General features: G+C 38.1%; 1 protein-coding gene across 11 annotated transcripts in view; it reads right to left on the reverse strand.

The window, feature by feature from the left end:
- The window catches only part of Lmntd1 (lamin tail domain containing 1), a 340,293-nt gene that overhangs the window by 258,547 nt on the left and 60,221 nt on the right, over positions 1–21,525 (reverse strand). For 8 of the 11 annotated variants that reach the window (XM_058576413.1, XM_058576409.1, XM_058576412.1 and 5 more), the window contains one exon: positions 17,236–17,301. The exons of the other annotated variants lie outside the window; for them this stretch is intronic. The gene's annotated coding sequence lies outside the window, so the exon portion shown is untranslated. The remainder of the gene's footprint in view (positions 1–17,235; positions 17,302–21,525) is intronic. 11 annotated transcript variants of the gene reach the window in all.

Genomic DNA, 21,525 nt, shown 5'->3' on the forward strand with positions numbered 1-21,525 from the left:
TTAAATTATATTATTTGCAGATATTTTCTTCCTTTACTTAAATAATATCATCATAATAATATCCTCTGATGAACAAAATATTTAAATTTTGATGAAACCAAATGTATCTATTTTTCCTTTGTTTATATTTTTGGTACACATATAAAAATCCATTGTTAAATCTAAGGTCACAAAAATTTAGGACTATGCTTCCTTCCAAGAGTTGTTCCACATTGCATTAATTTTTGTGTACAGTTTGAAACAGGGATAAAACTTCATTCTCTTGAATATAGATATCCAGTTGTATCAGTAGAAGATATAACACTTTAGGTTAAATTTTATATCAGTATTGATATCATATAAGGAATTTATAATTTATAACTAATAAATTTATAATTTGTGAGCTCCTAGGGGAAAGGAAAACAGTATAAAGTTCTGTTTGGCATTTAGCACAATATATTTCAATTACTTATATAGTATGTAATAAACTGTATTATAATGATAATGATGATTCCTCCCTTTAGATCACAGTCCTCACCACTGGCCACATTAGAATCCCCTGACGACTTTTAAAAAATGTTAATTCCTGGGCATCGCTCCCATGCAACTGAATCAGAACCTCTAGGCATGCATCCCAAGAATCAGAAGTTTTTAAATATAGAGCTAGTATGAGGAAAATTGTTATCCTAATTATTATCCTTTAGTTTGTGTTTGCATTAATATGCTTGGGATGCCATATCAAATACCATAGAGTGAAGAAGAGAAATTTTCTTCTCATTTTTCTAGAAACTGGGAAGTCTAATATGAAGGTACCAGTCAAATTAGTTTCAATTACTCCTAGCCTGAAGATGACCACATTCTTCCTGTGCCCTCACATGGCAGAGAGAAGGGGAGAGAGACAGCCCAGCACATGAGCAAGTGCTGGTGTCTCTTCGAGTAAGGACACTAATTGTCCCACTTTAGTAACTCATTTAACCTTATCTATTTCTATAGAGGTCCTGTCTCCAAAAATAATTACATTAGGGGTTACTGCTTCAACATATGAATTGGGGAAGACACCATTCTATCTATAGAAATGTTATGCATACTTTCAGGCATCTAAGAAAAGCTTTGGATTTCTCTTCCTACATAAAATGTTACCTGTACTTGCATGAAAATATTTTGTACAATTTCAAGAGGGTGTGCATCCCAGGTATAGATTGTGAACTTCTCAATGGCAGAAACTATGCTTTTTTATCTTTGCTTATATTTAGTATGAACTTCTCCATTGTCTGCCTCCATTTCAAGAAATGAAAGTTTTAGTCCTGGCATAAAGACAGACAAACAGTCTATGGAAAGAAGCCAGCAATAATAATGCTTAGTGAACTTTATATAAAATAGTTCCTGAGATCATCTAGATATAATTATTTTACAACTTCTTTTAGGCATTTGGTAGCTCCCCACAGGCAATGTACTAATAAGAAATTGTTTGCCTCTTTTATAGAGGTTTCTCCCCTAGATCCTAGTTTTGACATTCAAATTATGACAGTCCAGGGACAAACCTCTACATCTATGGACAACTGATTTTCAAGGAAGGTGCTGAGATATGAAGCAGGGAAGGAACAGTCTCTCCAGTGAATGTTGCTATGACACTTGGATAATCACATACAAGTGAATGCAGCTGTCCCTCTAAAAACACTCTATATTTCTCATATGAAGTTTAGGCTTGAAGATTTAGTCATCCATACTACAATCACCTATGGCAACAGCAGAAATGAACCACGATGTAAATATTATGGTATGTACTAAAGAAAGCTAATAGTAATTAAAATATCTTCTAGTCAGTTAAAAGAAAGAATATTTTTTCAGAGATTGAAATGTTGTCTGCTTGGAAATGCTAAGAGAAATTTGGAGGTTTAACTGGGTTCTTTGAAAAATATCATGCCAATAGAGAATGAGTTCCTTATGCAAAGAAATAGTTACAAATGAAAACGTGAAAAATAAAATTTTATTTTTTCAGCAAATAAACAAAAAGTGAAATTGAAGGGCAAAGATTCCTATAGATAGAATTAAAAGTAAATTATAGGGAAGTTTTATCAAGCACTTAAAATCTCCAATCTCTAAAGATTCTCAAGTTTGCTGAATAAGTACTCGGAACCTATATTTTTAGTAGCAATTTTCCTTCACCACCAACTATTTTCTATGAATATTTCTTCCAAAGCTAGTGGTGAGATTCTAGATTTCCTTGTCCCTGTATATGACCTGCATTATGTAATATGGAAAAAGAAAACAACAATATTAATGCTTTGTGGGCTTTACATAAAGTAGTTCTTGAGATCACCTAGATATTGGTATTAGTATTAGTATTTTTTATTGTTATTTTACAACTTCTCTTGGGCATTTTGTAGCTTCCCACAGGCAAAGTACTAGCAGGAATTTATGTTGACTTTTAATAGTAGCTTCTCCCCTAGATAGTGTTTTGGACATTTAAATTACTGTTCACACTTCAAGTCATATAAAAATGGAGAGGGGAGCTGTAGAAATACAACTACAGAAGGTGACACTATTGGCTAAAACATTACAACATTGAATTCTCTGGAGGTTTTAAATATGGCTTCTTGTTATGTAAAACGATAATGATGTATTAGGGTTAGTTTCAAGACTACCAGGTTACACAATATACCCTGACTGGTTTTCTCTATATGTAGATATAAACACACAGAGACATTTCATTTGACTTTATTTCTAGTTGTGAGGCTGTTTGAGTTAGAATCCTAGCCCCACCACTAACTTGTTATGTAACCCCGTGATGCTTCCCTTTTCTTCCTGTGGACACTTATTTAACCTCAATGGAATGGGCTTGATAATCATCTCTACCCTATTTCTGAGGTTTCTATGAAGATTAAGTGAGTTAATTCATGTAGAGCACTTGTAACAGTGTTGGGCACAAATATTAACCATATTTCCAAGAAAACAGTAAAAAATTACAATTTTTTCTTCAACTCACTAGTGCACAGAAGTTATTGCTTTTGAAAGCACTGGCTGCTATGGTTTCTAATCTTAGCACAGGCATGCAAAGTTCATGGCTTTATAGGGTTCGGAGTTTTTCAAAAAGAGACCACTGGTTTATACTTTAACTTATTAAGACAGTAACTCAAAATCACTGCCCTCTAACTTCCCTGGATGTGTCTACAAAATGCCTCACTGGTCTGTGTCCAGCTCGTAGGGAACAGATGTTAAAGTGAAAAAATAACACCATGGCAATTTACCCTAATTAGCACCTTTGTGAGTAAACTGAACAAGAAGACTGAACAGTCCTAGAAACCAAAATACCCTCCCATCTGTAGGCGACCCTCTCAGCTCAGCAGCATGAGTCACTAGCAAGCAAAGATAATTCCTCTCTGCTTTTCTGTGAATAAATGGGGCCCTCAGTCTGTAAGGCTATAAATCTGACCTCTTTTAAAAGCATTTTAATCATTCTCCATTTTTAAAAGCTGAAGTTTCCATATCATCTTTCTTCTTTCTTTTCTACTTTCTCCCTTCACAAACACAAAGGGAGATAACTGTACTATTTACAGTATGACTGACTCAGCAATTCCACTATTTTTATGAGCACCTATCAGGAGCAGCATAAAAAATATTACCAAATTAAGAGCTAACAAGGTTATCTCTAGGACAAAAAAGAAAGGTGGGGAGCAGGAGAGAGAATAATCTTGTTTTATCATCCAATCAAAATCAAATGACATCAAGTAATGATTTTTTTTTTGGTATTCTAACATGAAGTCCATCATTCATTTAGGGCTATTTTTTAGAACTTACCATTTAGCATGCTCTGATACCATTAATTCTAATATCATGAGAACAAGCTCCAGCATCTTAACTCTTTCATTTGTATACTATGATTTTTATATGATTCAGTTCCATGTCAATCTGAAGAGCAGGAGCCCAATACAAGTGTCACCATATCAGAGAACTGCAACATTTTTCTCTCTATTGTAAAGATTAATTTTTTCTTAAAATAAATTTATTCTAATCCAACTTAAAACATACAGTCATTATCACAGATTCCTGGGAATGAAAGGAAAACCTAGGGGTTCTCCTCCAGTCTAGGCTAGATCAGTTTTAGAAACAATTAAGTAGAAGGTTTTCAAATCAGGTCATAGGATTTTCTAAGAAAGGAAAGTTTATAACATATCCCAATAACTTCCTTTCCATTTTGACTATTCAGGGTGTGACTATGCAGTAATGAGATGTATTTCCATAAGCCACTTGAAAAATCTCTCATTTCATAGTCATATTTCACAAAGGGAATTTCTCAGGTTATACACCTAATATCTTACTTTTCACATAATTTTCTACAAGATGCTAAAATAAAATTTTAATGAGCTCACTGTCTATTATTTAACCTCTTCCTTATTTTCTTTTAGTACATTTCAACAAATTATGTAAACTTAATCTTGAAGAACTTATTTGTTTTGAATTAAGAAATTTATTCAGGGCTGGGGATGTGGCTCAAGTGGTAGCACGCTCGCCTGGCATGCGTGCGGCCCGGGTTCGATCCTCAGCACCACATACAAACAAGGATGTTGTGTCTGCCGAAAACTAAAAAATAAATATTAAAATTCTTTAAAAAAAAAGAAATTTATTCAATCTGCTTTTTTGCTACACCATGAACATAATAGATAACTTTGCTGTCTATATGTCTTGTAAAACATCCATATTCATTCTCTGATGTAGCAAACACACATAGGGTGGATGATGATTAGTCCAAGGTCAAGAATAGCTGGAATATTTTGCTGAAGGAATACTAACTGAATCAATCCCATTAGGAATTAAGTAAGAATGCAGGTTTAGTAAATCTCAAATGTTTTACAGCTTATTAGATGAACATTCCTTTTCAAAAGAACTCATAAACATTTTGCTTTACAAAGAATGCTTCTCTTCCTTAATTTCCTTCATGTACTCCTTAAGAGCAATGAGGTTTTGTTTAGTATGTAGTTATCTACCAGGCCCTGTACTCAGGGACACAGGTACAAAGATGACTAAAACAAGATCTGTATCTAGCAGAAGCTGGTATCTTTCAGGAAACACCAACACAACAGCATTTCTGGGAAAGTTTCCAAGTACCATGAGGGTCTCTGCAGGGCTACAGGAGAACAGAGATGGAAAGTCAGGGAAGGCTTCCTGAAGGAGTTGTTGTAACCAACCAATTTTTTTATTTTGTTTTTAAGGAACTAGTCTGCACAAGAGAAACTTCTAAAAAATAGTGTTCATGGCCAAGAATCTAGGCAGGCATTCTAGAGGACAGGAGCAGGGAGGAGGCAAAGCATCAGACAGTTGGGTGTCAGCTTCTCTTCTCTGTGGCCAAAATATCTGACAAAAACAATTTACAGGGGGAAAATCTATTTTTGGATCATGGTTTCAGAGGCCTCCAGCCATAGTCAGCCAATTGCATTCCTTTGGGCCTGAAGTGAGGCCAAACATCATGGCAGAAAGGCATGTAAGAGGAAAGCTGCTCAGTCCATGGCAGCTGGAAAGCAGAGAAAGAGGAGCTGGGGAGAAGGTAAACCCTTCCAGGGCACAACCCGGTGGCCAACCTCCTCCAACTAGATTAATTAACCAGATTAATCCATTTGATGGATTAATCCACCAATGAGGTAAGAGCCCTCATGATCCAGTCATTACCCACCTTTGAACCATGCTACATTGAAGACCATATTTTCAACACTTGAACTTTTGGGGGACATTCCAAGTCCAAACATAACAAATTATGCTGCTGTAAAGGGAAGAATATTTCCTCTTTAATGTATGTAAGCATATTGAATGAATATTCACAGGTCTGCTTGCAACTCTATTGTTTGATTCTAAATCTGATTATGCATTATTATCACTTGGACCACTTTATACAAATGTACCCAAAGTCAAACCTAAAGAGAAGATCTGAGAGTACTGATGGACCAATTTTTAATACTGAAATCTCAGACAATTGTTTCATAAGGAATTTCCCTCATCCCCTGGGATAAACCAGTATTTGGGAATCACTTTGTAATCTGTGACCCAATTTTAATGTGTTTTAAGAATAAGTGAGGACTGTGGTTTCTATATTTAGAACTATTTTCCAATGATATTCTAATACTCAACTAGTGTGAGAAACCTAATCAAGATAGGATGTGATAAATTTGAATATGAGTTCTTTATATGCCATGTACACGGAGTTCCTAAACAAAGTAATGATATAATAGTCCCTCTTATCCACAGAGAAAACTTTCCAAGGTGTTCTTTGGATGCCTAAAACCACACATGGTATTGAACCCTGTGTAAATTAAAGAATTTCCTTACATAGTAGATTCCTATGATAAAGCTTAATGTATAAATTAGACACAATAAAAGATTAACTACAATAACTACTATGGTTTGGATGTGAGTTATCCCGCAAAAGCTCATGCATGAGACAATGCAAGAAGATTCAGAGGAGAGATGATTTGGTCATAAATCTTAACCCAATCAGCAAATTAATCCCCTGATTGAGATTAACTGAATGATAACTGAAGTGGTAGGGTGCAGCTGGAGGGGGCAGAGAATTGGGGGAGTGGCCTTGGGGAATATATTTGTCTCTGGCAAGTGGAGAGTCTCTCTTTCTGCTTTCTGATCACCAGGTGAGCTGCTTCCCTCTGCCACACTCTTCCTCCATGATGTTTGCCTCACCTCAAGCCCTGATGAAGGGAGCTGGCCTTCCACGGCCTAAAACCTCTGAAACAGTGAGCCCTTCAATAAACTTTTCCTCCTCTACTGTTGTTCTGGTCGGGTCCTTTAGTAACAGCAGCAAAAAACTTGACTAAAACAATAATAACAAAACAGGGCAACTATAATAATATACTATGATAAGAGTTATACAAAACTTATGAATTATTTATTTCTGGCATTTTCCATCTGATATTTTTAGACCATGTTTGACAGTGGGCAACTGAAACCAAGTAAAACAAAACTTCAGATGAGGGCCTACTGTACTCATAAAACACTCCCATATTTATTGCAAGTTCTAGAATACCATAAACATTGTCAGGGCCCTTACTTCCCGGATTTTCCATGTGTGTTGGCCCCTTCCAACCATCCATATTTGCATCTTTGTCCTGAGAACTTTTCCCAGAACTGAGGTTCAATCTGGCCATGTATGTAGCAAAATAAAAGTGCCAGGGAATGAGCAACCTTGAGAAGCAGCCCTCAACCAATGACTCTCAGGGTTTAAAAGTCCCAGCTCTACCTCTCTGGAAGAGAAGTTCTGAGGCAAGTGTTTACACCATTTCCTAGAGTTTTCCTGCAGGAGTAAGATCTAGTCATGTACTGGAGCAGCTGGCTTACTAATGCACCCTTTATTGGCTGCCTCTGTCATTATTGTTTTATTGCCCCTCCTTGTGTCATTTCCTTGCTCCATTACAGGTGTTCACAGCACCACCACCCCCAAATAAATTTTATCTCTGAGTCTGTTTCTAAGAAGATCCAAGTCAAGAGGATAAGACCCATTGAATACAATGGTATCTTTAAGTTCAAATATCCTTTTATAAACTCCCCCCAAATGAAACAACAATGCAGAGATAATGAATAAAACATTCCAACTGAACAAATATGCTTCATAAGTTGTGTTGAAAAATAGACATTTGTTCAATTACATAATTCTGATCCCTGAAGGTTTACATGTTTGCACACACTTGAAGGAAAACCAATTAGGACTGTCAGAAAGGAAGGGCAGATCAGTCATCCTAGGTACAAAGCTAGAGAATGATACAGCTGGACTGAGGGAGGTGTCAGGTGGAAAGCTGAAGACAGATATTGGACTTTTTTGAGTATCTAAGTGTAAGCATGCATACAGAAAAGTCCTGGGGGACTGAAAACCTGTTGCTTCTCCAGCTGACTCAGATCAGAGCCATGTAACTAATAAATCATGGTTCAGTGATGGTTGAAACTGGCTCATAACCAGTTTAGGAGAGCCAGAGAGCCGATTGTTGATTTCAGGTATTTTGCAAGCAAGATTATATCACCTTATAGCTTGAAATAGGTCATGGTGGGAGTATTTACACTAAAACAGAAATAGGAAAAAAGAAACAATAAATCGGGGCTTCCTCCTACCCTATAGAGACAATTGTTAAACACTTACATACACCAATGAAACCTGAAGTTGTCATCACTCGCCCATTAAGTAATTAGTTAACCTCACTGTAACAAGGATGCCAAGAATAGGTCAAGCCTTGTAACCTCCTGGTCACTCTCCTGGTGCCTTGTAAAATTGTATTGAGGTTATAAGACATCAAGGAAGATATTGTGACACCCAATTTAACCCTCAGTCTTATGGAGTTAACATACATACCAGAAAATTAGTGAAGCCAGAATTAGATAGGCAGTCAGTACAGATAGGTAAATCAACTCAGTTCGGATCAAGGAGGCCAATTTTGAGTGAGTCTAGCAAGTTGGAGACTGTCCCCTGTGGGATTGAAACGTTAATTCCTGCAGAGCCCTTCCTCTACCTTTATCAAGAACCTGCCCCTGCTCCAAACTGTTGCTAAGGTAACCTGTCCCAGGAATTGCCCCTCTCTACAGGGAGTTATGATGTGTCCTGGGCTGCACCATCCTGCACCCCCTTCAGTCCACCTGTTTTGCACCTTTTGGCCAGCCCACCGAGCATTTCTGGGAAGACAGGGGAAGAAGGCAGGAGAACAAAGGAAGCCTAGGACACATAAAAAGGGCAGAATGCCTGCTTCTTGGGATACCAGGACACCAGCTATGGCCCCCTTCTCCCTCCAGGGAGAAGTCTATGTTACCCTTTTTAAATAAACCCTGCTATATATGCTTGCCTCTGCGTGTTTCTCTAATGTTCAGACTTCAACATGTGGGGAAGCAGAACTCGTCACCAATAACTGGTGGTATCATTAGGAGTTATAAAAAGGATCAGTCTTCAAGGTTATGGAACTAAGATAACACAACTGGAGACAGGTTGGGAACAGCTCAACCTTCTGAGACTATGTGGCCAGAAGAAATGCCAAGAAACCAGAGTCAAGAAAGACAAGGTCACTGAATTCAATCCCACTGAAATAGGACAATAGTCTGTCCTGTTCTAAAAATAATATTAGGGATTCTCCCAGATAGTAAGGGACACGTTATAGGTAGTAAGAATAGTCACTAAAGTAACTTATAGTTATCTTTATTCACATAGCAAAAATCACACTGTGAGGTGGAGACTTAAGATGATATTAAGACCTATGTCACATGAAGAGGCATGATGAAAAAGAGCACAGGCATAACCCAAACCCCACCTGTACGTGTGACAAAAGACCAGGTCTCTGCCTACTCTGGAGATACCATAAAAGCTGCACACCTTCATATTTTGTTTCAGTCAGCCTGGAATTTCTGTCCCCATGTGCCACTTCCCTTATTTATGCTGGAGAAAAAGAATGAAGAGTATTGTTCCCATCTCAGTTGTACTTGGTCTGATTCTGATAGCACCAGGACCCATGGAATCAGTGACAATGATGCACAAGTAGGTGGTCTGTAACTGGGCTTTGTTAAGCTCAGGAGTTTTATACAGTTTTGAGGGACTCAGTTTACAGATCTTCAACTGCCACCTGTGCTCCTTCCACAAATGGAGCTGCCTAAGAATGGCACACCTTTACACACACACTACCAAACTCTCTACTGGGCATTTCTCTGGGGTGAAAAAGTCCCCAAGGTCCTAAAGAAAGGAATACAGGGAATGTCTGGTTTGGGAGAAAACTCCCTTCATGATTAATCAAGGTCTCTTAATGACAAAGGGCCTCTTTTCCATTTTTATCCCTGCATCCGTTAAAGTGAAATTTAATATTATAGTTTCAATCTTAAATGTTCCCTGAAGGCCCATGTGTCAAGAGCTTAGTCTCCAGGTTGGTGCTATTGGGAAGTGCAGAAACCTTTAAGAGATGAAGGTCTTCATATCATATGAGTGTGCTCTCAAAGGCGACTGTGGGACCTGGCCCATTCCCCTTCCTTTTTCATGTCTGGGCCTTGAGGGTGAGGAGCTTCACCATGATACACTGCCTCTCTGTAGGCCCAAAAGCAATGGACCCAACTGATAATGAACCAAAACAGTGAGCCAAAATAAGCCATTCTTCTTTATAAGTTATTGTCTCAAGTATTTTGTTATAGTAATAGAAAGCTGACTAACAGACTTGGCATCAAAAATAAAAACATTTTAGCCCATTTTGTAATTTTCTGAATTCAGAACAATTGAAGAAATACAGATGAGTGACACTGATTCTTTTCATTGTGACTGGAGAGCTGCACAGCACACAGAGGTCAGGTCCCTCTTGCAGGCTTCACCTGCCATCTGACCTCTGAAGAGGAAGACTGCACAGGGACAAGAAAACACTCTTCTAGAATTCCCCAAAGTAAAGAATAAAAAAGAATCCCTTTGAAGAATGTAGTCACTCACTGCAAGCATTCCATCATTATTATCCTTTACAGAGAAGGTGCCTTCCTTCACTGATGGTAGAAAAGGTTTATGAAAAGGGGATCTAGAAAACAAAAGTTTTAAAGCATTGTTATACTCAAATATGTGTATCTAAATATTGGCTTTTGTTATTTCATGTAAGACTGTTGGCCATAAAGAAGCAAAAAGCTCTTATTTCTATAAATAGCCTCTAATCCACAACCTAGAGTACATCTCAGGGCTTTGTTTTTCCAAGCATAACCCCAAAGTTAGCTTTTCTTAGATCCTGTGATCTAAGTGTTTCTGTTGTAAGCTTTCCTATGAAGTCATAACAGATAGTAAATGCCTATATTATTAATAGTATCAAAGCAATAAATGTGTTCCTGACATTGGCTAAACCTGGGTATTTACGAGGCACCTGCACGGTCTTTTAAGAGTTCATGTTGGCAGAAGACCCTGGATTGTTCATTCTAAAAGCATCTACTAAAAACAGCTTCTTCGTCTTTATTAGGAATTCCAGAAGTTACAGTCTCCTATAAAATCTAACTCATGTGGGACTAAAATCTGTCTTTCAGAAAGTCCTCTCAGAAAAAAAAAAAAAAGTCCTCTCAGAACCAGAGAGGATGCACTTGTAGAACTTCCAGCTGTGTTGGCAGGCGCTGTGCATGTTGATTGGAGTAAGACTCCATTTAAAGGTATTTTGGGCTGGCAACTCAATGATGATAACTGGCCAGGTTGGAAGTGTGGAGGCAGATAAAATTTCCTTGATAGAGAAAAGCAGGTAATCTCAGAGGCAGCCCTTTGTGCAAATGACCATAGACATTGCCTTCCTTTTTGGGGTACCAACTGTAAAGAATGAAAAGAAAGAACCCCTTTCAGTCTTGGTAGAAAAAAATTTCTATTCTTATTCTGTTTTCTAGAAATGAGAAAATTCACCTATTTGTGTGTCTAGGGAAACTCTTAAAATATATTTTCTTTTGCAGATGTGTTAGGTAGTGTTGGTTGACTCACTGCTGCTCACATTCAAGGCATGAAGTCGGATGATCACTTAGGCACAGGAAGAGAAAAGAGGGACTTAGAAAATGGTTCCTGTGAAAATACTTTAGCCAAAGGAATCACAGTCGGAGAAGGAAAGTAAAAATGATTCAAAACTCTGATGATGAAAGGCACTGTGCAGACTCCACCCAGAGGAGGACACGTCAAGCACAATGATGAAGGGAGCAGTGTCAGTTTTGCTGATTAGTTCATGACTGGACATAACACGGCCGACTTAGGATGCCCTCTCCATATGGGCACCATCCAGGACGCTGCCCTCTTCCAAGGTTTCAGCAGCCCTCTCCTTGGCAGAAGCAGATAAAGGGCCATACTTCCTCCCTCTTCTTATCTATTTCCTTCCTCATTGTTATTTCTTTTTCCCCTCTCTTCCTGATCAGACTCCCCTTTGCCCATTGTATAGAATTCATCACACCCTGAATCTGCTCAGTTATGTTGGCCCCAGTTGTGTGTGTAAACAGAAAATATCTATTTCTTTTTATAAATAAATGTCTCCAAATATTACTATGGGTACTCTTCCTTCCCCCTGTGAATTAACTCCCTTAAGAACATTTTCAGTGATTTTTAGCTATTCAAACAGTCTGAACATCTTTAAGACACAGCACTATTGTCTTTTAAAACTTTGATGCTCCTGGATTCAAAGATTTTACCTTTTCTCCCCTTAGCTCAGGGAAGCTCATTGTAGATGAATGTGTGTGGTAGGGCAGCGAGGGGTGTTTTGATCAGCCCTGCAGGCCTCCTCCCTCCTCTCTGTCTGCTGCCTCCTCCAGTGTTTGGGCAGAGGGAACCAAACAAAACAAAATAAGAAAAGGCGCCAACACCTCCTGTCTGGGTCCAGGCACGGTTGTGGTTCTTTCTGTTGTTGTTAACTGTTTATCTGACCTAGAGACATGGTTTTGTTGTGGTTTATGTGTCAGGAGCACACACTGGTCTTCTGAAGACCATGACCGGAATTATTTTTACAGGGCTGGCCTTTCCACAGAAAGGTTCCCAGATGGGGCAAGGGGCTCTGATAAAACCCACTTTTAGCTCCCACCACTGGCCATCAGTCCACAGCCCCTGTTGCAGGGAATTCTTTTTCCAGAAGGTAGCCTGGCTCCATCCTGGGGTGTCTAGTCTACTCCCACATAAAACCACCTTATGTGGTGGGAGCCCCACTGTGATGTGCTACCTGCTCCCTCATCTCTTTACTGGCTGATCTCTATGTCCCAGCAGCAATGAGCACTCAGTGGGTCCAAGAGATCCTTCACTTCTGACTCTGTTAGGGGTAGAAGAGCTCATGCACCTCTTCCCCTATCCAGCTTCAGCAAATTTTCAGGGCAATTATCTTCAGATCCCCTTTCCTTATCTTGGGAGATGATGGCATAAGGAAGAATAGCACAGAAAGAATAACTTCCACCACAAGAATTGCACTTTTTTTTTTGTCTTCCAATTCTCCCTACCCAACTCACAATAACCTAGGGCATTGGCCTAAGAGGAGAGTCGGGGAAGGTGGTTGGTTATAGGCTAGTTCTCAGCACGGGCACCTCTCATTACATCCTGGGGGCAGGTGGCTGGCCCACCCACTGTTGTCAGTTTAAATGTTCTTGGTGCACTTAATCCCTCTTTGGAACAACAGAGTAGGTTGCTATGCATGCACCATCTGGATCAGAGAGGCAGCTCCCTGGCCTTGGGTCCACATGAGCAAGTCTTACCTCCTCCTCTTCCTCACTAGATGGATGCTCAGTTCTTCTGACTGATATTTGACACTCCTCAAGCAGCTCACTTATTCTCACTGGAGGATAATAATACCTGGGACATTTCTTCTTAAAATTGTATATTAAGGACCCAAACCTCTTCTTATCTCAGGTGCTCCAATAACAAAAATATGCAACAAGCCAAGAAAAAGGAGCCAAGGAATAGAATGTCTCCTGATAGCTCAGTTTGTTTCTTCATTTCCCCACAGAAAATAAAAATGGCCCATATCCCAGCTCATCTCATCTACAGCTGCCTCTGTGCACCAATTTATTATCCTACACAGCAGAATATTCTGGGATCATTCTACACCCTTCCCAACCCTGACAAAAGGAGGTAATTGGGCTCCCCATGCTTAGCTCAAAGACCTGTGCTTTCCTTGGGTGATAGATTCTTTTCAAAGTCATCTACTATGTTCAGTTACCCAAATAGCCTCAAAGACCTGTGCTTTCCTTGGGTGATAGATTCTTTTCAAAGTCATCTACTATGTTCAGTTACCCAAATATCAATGTCTCAAGGCAGAAAATCTACTGGCACAGTGTCAGCAAATTCGTTCTAAGTTACTACACAAACATGTGGAACTATTATTATTGCAAAAATCAAAATGTGTGTATTAATGCAAGGTCAACTTATGGCAAATGGCTGGTAACAACCAAAGGCCCCAGGCTTTGAGAACCACAGAAAACACAATGCCTGGATAGCAACTCAGAAGATATCTGTAGTAAGAAAAGCAATACTTAGCAATTGGTGAGATGGGAAGAAGACCTGACAATCTTGGACACATAGCCAATCTATAATTTCTAACAATATTACCAAGAAAAGAGAGTAAGATTGTTCCTTCCTGAAGACACACTCTAGGGGCTTCGTTGAAGACTTCTTCCAGCCCTCCCTCATCCCCTACAATAGCTATAACATTGCCTTTAGTGGTTTTATTACCAAGATTCCATCTGTTTCAAATATTGAAGAAGGGAAAAAAGATAAAGAGACATATTTTTTTGGAAGTAGCTTCAAAACTCTGAAATTATGGAGATATTATAGATGGGCTTCTCAGTAAATACAATTCAGAACTTTTTTAGCTCTTTGATTTTATATGCAAGAAGTTTTTCCATGGCCACAGACATGCAACTGGAAATGAAAGAAACTTTGAAAGATGTCTCTCTTTTCTCTACAGATTCATCATGAACAAGTAAGGGGAAAATAGAGCCATCTAGGAAACCTGCAGCAGGGTTCCACCTTCTTCCCAAATGCCACAAATAAGTCAATGATTCCTCAATTACACTCTCACCGCAAAACATGTTAAAGGTGTGATGTTTTTATTTCTTAATGTACCTGTCTTGAAAATGAATTTAGATGGCTATAAATCATTTCATTAGTGATTATCTCTAAGTTGGTCTCTTAGTAGCATAAAAGAACGAATCCACTTTCTCCTGATTAAGTATATGAAAATTTCCCTGGAGGGCTGCGGTTGTGGCTCAGTGGCAGAGCACTCACCTAGCACTTGTGAGGCATTGGGTTCAGTCCTTGAGTGCTCACCTCGCAAGTGCGAGACCCTGGGTTCGATCCTCAGCACCACATAAAAATAAATAAATAAAATAAAAGTATTGTGTCCAACTACAACTAAAAAATAATTTTTAAAAATAAAAAAATAAATAGATAAAATAAAGGTATTAAGTCCATCTACATCTAAAAAAATATTTTTACAAATTCCCTGGGAGTCAATTACCCTATATTCTTACTTAGAAAAATAGAAAACTTAAAGAACTTAAAGAATGACTTCAGGCAGCTCACTCTGCCTTTCTGAATCTTAATGTCATCATTCACATAATGGAGATAATGATGGTGTTGAATTATAACTTTCAAAGGCTGTTCTGATTATTGCTAAGGAAGCATTTATAAACTATAAAATTTTATACAGGTCTTAGTTATCCACAAAACCTTGCCATATAATTCTGCACTTCTCCACAGTGCCTGTTTTATAACTGATGTAGTCTCCTAGAAGTAGAAAGAGCTACAGAGGGTAAAACAGACTTGAAAATGGAGTATGTTCAAATATAAGATTATGTGTATGGATTGACACAAACTTATCAGGATCACTTCTCAGCACTGCTCTTGAGATGTGCTGTATTTGAAAGCAGTTGGCACATTTTAACTCTGTTAACAAGCCTCCAGCTTCAGAGGGTCCTGAAACCCTGGAGCTGTTCCACCATTGCTGAGTGGAAGCAAAAGGAAATAAATCTTAAGAAGCAAGAGCCCTAATAGAAATGAATCTGTGTGCTCGCAGATTCCATGCCTTCTCCAGAGAAGCAAAAAAATAAGCAGCTCCGTGGAGCACTTACAACTGCAAGGCAGAATGCTAACGGTTCTCAATATACTTGCCATTTAATTCTCATGATGACCCATCTTCCTTATTTTAGAGATAATAACATATTTATTTTCTAGTTTAAAAAAAAGCAGCTCATGATTGGTCCTACTTGGTTATACACAGTGGATGGAGGCTGCGCCCTTCTGAGCACATTTACAGGTAATGCCAACCTATTACCCTGATGTCCCTATTTGCACACCTATAACCAGGAAATTTAAAAAATTAAACCATAAAGTAGACTGTTTTTCCTGTTCTATATTGTTTTTCAAAGGTATGATCAGGAGCTACTTCAGAGTCCCAGTTCCACAGGGAGGGTGAGACAACCTTCCAGATTTAGTCTGCTTTGCCTCTTCAAAACACCAAGACTATCCAAATGGCAATTCCCTCATGTAAGAGCATATATCTCCCTAACATTTGTCTAAGTGTATTAGCAACTAATGCTACATTCCTCAGTAACCTTTTGAAAATTTGGCTGATGCTAGAATCAAAGGATTTTTTTTCCATGTGCAACATGCAGTCTTAACAAGCCGTGATGCATTTTTGTTTATCCCACTAAATGAAAAGAATTGTGAGGAGTGAGAGACAGTTGACGTAAATCTTACTTGTCTGGAGTGATTTCACTGCACAGAGCATCTGATGAGTGGCACTTCAGCATTCATGGAGCTAAATCCTATACCAGCTGATACGTGATTATCAGCAGTAACATTCCAACCATATTCCATATTCCTGGGTCCAACAAACTAGAATGTATGCACATGGACAAGTGGAACAAAACATAAATCCATGGGATAGTGAAAATTTGTAATAAAAGCTTTGATGGGGTTTATTTATTCCAGAAGTTCCATATGCATGGACAAGACAGATAGCATATTTATCCTTGTGTGACAAACTTCCACAAGCTTTGCAGCTTACGACAACATCCATTTATTTCCCCCCAGTTCTGTAGAACAGAAGTCTGGTGGTCTTGGCTGGGTTTCCACTTAGCATACAAGTGTCAGCTGGTCTCAGCTCTTATCTGGAGGATCTAGGAAAGAATCTGCTGCCAAGTGCACTCAGATTGTTGTAGAATCCAGTTCCTTTAAGTGCAGGACCCAGCTCTCCATTTCCTCACTGGCTGTCAGCCAAAGGCCACTCTCAGTTCCTAGAGACCACCCTCATTTCTCATCATGTGTTCTCCTCTGTCTTTAAGCCAATAGCAGCAAATGAAATCCTTCTCCTGCCTGGAAGCTCTATGCCTTTCTCTTCTGCCACCAACAGGAGAAATCTCTCTGCCTCCAAGGGCTCCTGTAATTAGATTAGACCTACCTGCACACACTTAATTTAAAAGGCTGACTGTGCTCTATAACACAACACATTCACATGTTATAGGGATTCGGGAACATGGAATCTTAGGGACCACTTAGAATTCTGCCTACCACACCTAGCCAGGAGAATTAATACAAATAATGATAACCAATCGATAAATGGGCAAATAAACTGGAAGAAGAAACTTCTCAGAAGAAGAACTACAAATGGTCAACAAACATATGAAAAAAAATGTTCAATATTTCTGGCAATTAGAGAAATGCAAATTAAAATTACACTGAGATTTCCTCTCTAGTCAGAATGGCAATTATCAAGAATATAAATAACCATAAATGTTGGCAAGTATACAGGGGAAAAGGCACACTCATACCTTGCTGGTGGGACTGCAAACTGGTACAACCACTCTGGAAAGCAGAATATAGATTCCTCAGAAAATCTGGAATGAAACCATAATTTGACCCAGTTATCTCACAAAAGATTTTAAATCAGCATACTGCAATGACACAGCCACACCCATATTTATAGCAGCTCAATACAAAATAGCTAAACTATGAAACCAACTTAGGTGCCCTTCACCAGGAGAATGGATAAAGAAAATGTGGTTTTATACACACACACACACACACACACACACACACACACACACGAGTATTACTCAGCCACAAACAAGAATGACTTTATGACATTTGCAAGTAAATGGATGGACCTGGAGACTATCATGCTAAGTGAAATAAGCCAGTACCAAAAAACCAAAGGTCAAAAGTTTTAGCTGATATGTGGAAGCTAACCCACAACAGGTTTGGGGGTGGGAAGGAAGAAAGATTGGGGGTAGGAGAAGGGAGATGGGAATGAAGAATGTAGTAGAATGAATTGGACATAACTTTCCTATGTTCCTATGTGAATACATAACCAGTGTAACTCCACACCATGTACAATAAAAAAATTGAAGTTATACTCCACATATGTATAATATGTCAAAATACATTCTATGGTCATATACAATTAAAAAGAACACATAAAAACATTTTTAAAAATGTGCACTAGATATAGACAGACACTTCTCAAAGGAAAACATAAAGATGGGCAACAGGTGCATGCAAAAAAATGTTCACCATCACTAATCATCAGGGAAATGCAATTTAAAATCACAATTAGATATCACCTCACCCCAGTAAGAATGGCTAACATCAAAAAGACAAGTGCTTGTTAGGATGTGAAGAAAGGGAACCCTTGCACACTATTTTTGGGAATGTAAAATAGTTCAGTCATTATGGAAAACAGTACAGAGGTTCCTCAAAAAGTTGAAAATAGAAGTACCAAATGATCCAGCAATCCCACTACTGGTATTCACAGGAATTGAAATTAGTATGCCAAAGAGACATCGGCACGCCCATGTTCACTGCAGCCGCCCAGAAATGGAAACAACCTAAGCATTTGTGTGAATGAATGGATAAAGAAAATGCAGTACATGCACATAATGGATACATTCGGCTATGAAAAGGATGAAATCCTGTCATTTGTGACAACATAATGGAACTGGAGATCATTATGCGATGTGAAATAAGCCAGGCACAGAAAGACAAGTACCACGTGATCTCATGAATGTGGCACCATAGAAGTTCAAAGTAGCATGGTAGTAACCAGAGACCAGAGAGAGCAGGGGGTTAGAAGGGTAGGGAAGGTTGACCAGCAGGTTCTAAGTCACAGTAAGATAGGAACAAGAAGGTCTGGTTTGCTATTATTGCACAGTAGGGTGACTAAAAATAACAATAATGCACATTTCAAAAAGCTAGAAGAAAGGGTTATGAACATTTTCACTGTAGAGAAGTGATAAATGTTCCAGGAGATTTTGTTTAATCTGATTTAGCCATTATTCAATGCATCCATGTATTAAAACATGAAATGGTACCCCATTAGTATATACATTTTATGATTTTGTTCTCTTCCCCCCAATCTTCCTGCCTTCCCACCCCCAAGCCTGTTGTGAGTCAGCATCCATATATCAGAGAGTATATTTGGCTTTTGTTTGGGGAGGGGATTGGATAATTTCACTTAGCATGATAGTCTCCAGGTCCATCCATTTTACTGGCAAATGCCATAATTTCATTCTTCTTTATGGCTGGGTAATATTCCATAGTTTATATGTATCACATTTTCTTTACCCATTCATCTGTTGAAGGGCACCTACCTGGTCCCATAGTTTAGATAGTGTGAATTGAGCTGCTATAAACATTGATGTGGTAGCATCGCTGTAGTATACTGATTTTAAGTCCTTTGGGTATAAACCAAGGACTAGGATAGCTGGGTCAAATGGTGGTTCCATTCCAAGTTTTCTGAGGAATCTCCAAACTGTTTTTCATAGTAATAGCACCAAATTGCAGTACCACCAACATGTATGAGTGTACCTTTTACCCCACATCCTTGCCAACATTTATTGTACTTGTATTCTTGGTAATTGCCATTCTGAATGGAGTGAGATGAAATCTCAGTGTAGTTTTAATTTGCATTTCTCTAATTGCGAGTGATGTTGGACATTTTTTCATCTATTTGTTGACCATTTGTATTTCTTCCATGCAATGTCTGTTTATTGATTGGGTTATTTGTATTTTGGGTGTTAAGTTTTTTGAGTTCTTTATATATCCTGGAGATTAATGATGTATCTGAGGTGCAGATGGCAAAGATTTTCTCCCATTTCTCTTTCTTCACATTCTTGATTGTTTCCTTTGCAAAAAGCTTTTTAGTTTGATATCATCCCATTTATTGATTCTTGATTTTACTTCTTGCCTATTGCACTTTTTTTTTTTTTTTTTTGGTACCAGGGATTGAACTCAGGGGCACTCAACCAATGAGCCACATTCTCAGCCCTACTGTGTATTTTATTTAGAGACAGGGTCTCCATAAGTTGCTAAGCACCTCACCTTTGCTGAAGTTGCCTTTGAAGCCAGGATCCTCCTGTCTCAGCCTCCCAATCCACTGGGATTAGAGGCAGACACCACTGTTCCCAGCTATTGCACATTTTTAAATCAGATTTTTTTCCCTCAAGTTTTTGAAGTTCCTTATACATTCTGGATATCAAGCCCTAATCAGTTTGCAAATATTTCTTCTCAGCTGGAGGCTATCTCTTCACTTTATGATTATTTTATAAAACTATTGTATTAAAGTTTACTTCTCCTTTTGGGTTTATAAATTCTTACTTTATGTATTTTAGAGCTCTGATATCATGTGCATATATATTTAAAATTCTATTTCTTCTTGCTAAATTGACCCCTATATCATTATATAGTGATTCCCTTATCTTTTTTACTTTTTCATTTAAAATTTATTTATCTGAAATAAATATAGTTACTCCTGCATTCTTTTAGATTCCATTTGCATGGAATATCTTATTCCAGCCCTTTACATGTCTCTAACTGATGCCTTTACTATGTGTGTCTATATGTGTCCTTATAGGTGAAATGAGTTTCTTGTAGGCAATAAAGTTGGGTCTTGTTTTTTTGTTTGTTTGTTTGTTTTGTTTTGTTTTAAGCCATTCAGTTACTCTACATCTTTTAAATGAAGAACTTAATCCATTTACATTAAAAATAATAATCAATAGGTAAGATCTTACTGCTGCCATTATGAAACCTGTTCTCTAGTTTTGTTGTAAGTTCTTCCTTCTTTCCTTCCTTCCTTCCTTCCTTCCTTTCTCCCTCTATTACAGTCATCTTTTTTGGCTTAGTGATTTGCTCTGGTAGTGTGTTTTGAATTCCCTGCTTATTTATTGTGGTTTATTTATTATAGGTTTTTGCTTTATGTGTACTACAAGGTTTACAAAAACATATTTTGATTACCACAAGCTATTTTGAAATGATAGCAACTTAACATAATCATAATGGTAGTTACAGAAAAAAACAAAAGAACAAGAGAAATACACTATTAAGAAAACTCTGGCCAGGCACAGTGGCAGCACACACCTGTAATTCCAGAAGTTTGGTCAACTGAGGCAGGAGAATTGCAAGTTCAAAGCCAGACTCAGCAACCTAGCGAGTTCCGAAAGCTACTCAGTCAGAGCCTGTCTCAAAATATAAAAAGGTCTAGGGATGTGGCTCAGTGGTTAAGCACCACTGAGTTCAATCCCTCGAATCAAAAAGAAGAAAGGAAAAGAAAACTCTGCACTTGCACTCACTCCATTCTGCCACATTTTGAATTTTAGACATTTCATTTTACATCTTTCTATATTATTGATCTCTTAAAATATTAGTATACTTATTATTTTAATTCTTTTAGTGTTCATACTGAAGATGTGAATGGTTCATGCACAATGCTTACAATATTAAAGCATTCTGAAATTGTTTGTATACTTACTCTCACCAGTGAGTTTGAGTTCTATACTTTTCATATTTTCTTCTTACTTATTAATGTCACTTTTTTTCAGTTTGAAAACTTCCTCTAGCTGGTCATAGTGGTGCATACCTGTAACCAGAGCAACTTGGGAGGTTGAAGCATAAGGATCACAAGTTCAAGATCAGCCTCAGCAACTTAGTGAGGCCCTAAACAACTTAATGAGACCTGTCTCAAAATAAAATATTAAAAAGGTATGAAACTGTTTAATCCCCAGTACCAAAAAAGAAGAAAGAAGGAAAAAAAAAAAAAAAAACTTCCCTTAGAATTTCTTGTGCAA

The sequence above is a fragment of the Marmota monax genome, unplaced genomic scaffold (assembly GCF_021218885.2).
Source record: "Marmota monax isolate L192 unplaced genomic scaffold, Marmota_monax_Labrador192_F-V1.1 WCK01_AAM20220418_F8-fsc00012, whole genome shotgun sequence".
In the NCBI taxonomy this organism is placed as follows: domain Eukaryota; kingdom Metazoa; phylum Chordata; class Mammalia; order Rodentia; family Sciuridae; genus Marmota; species Marmota monax.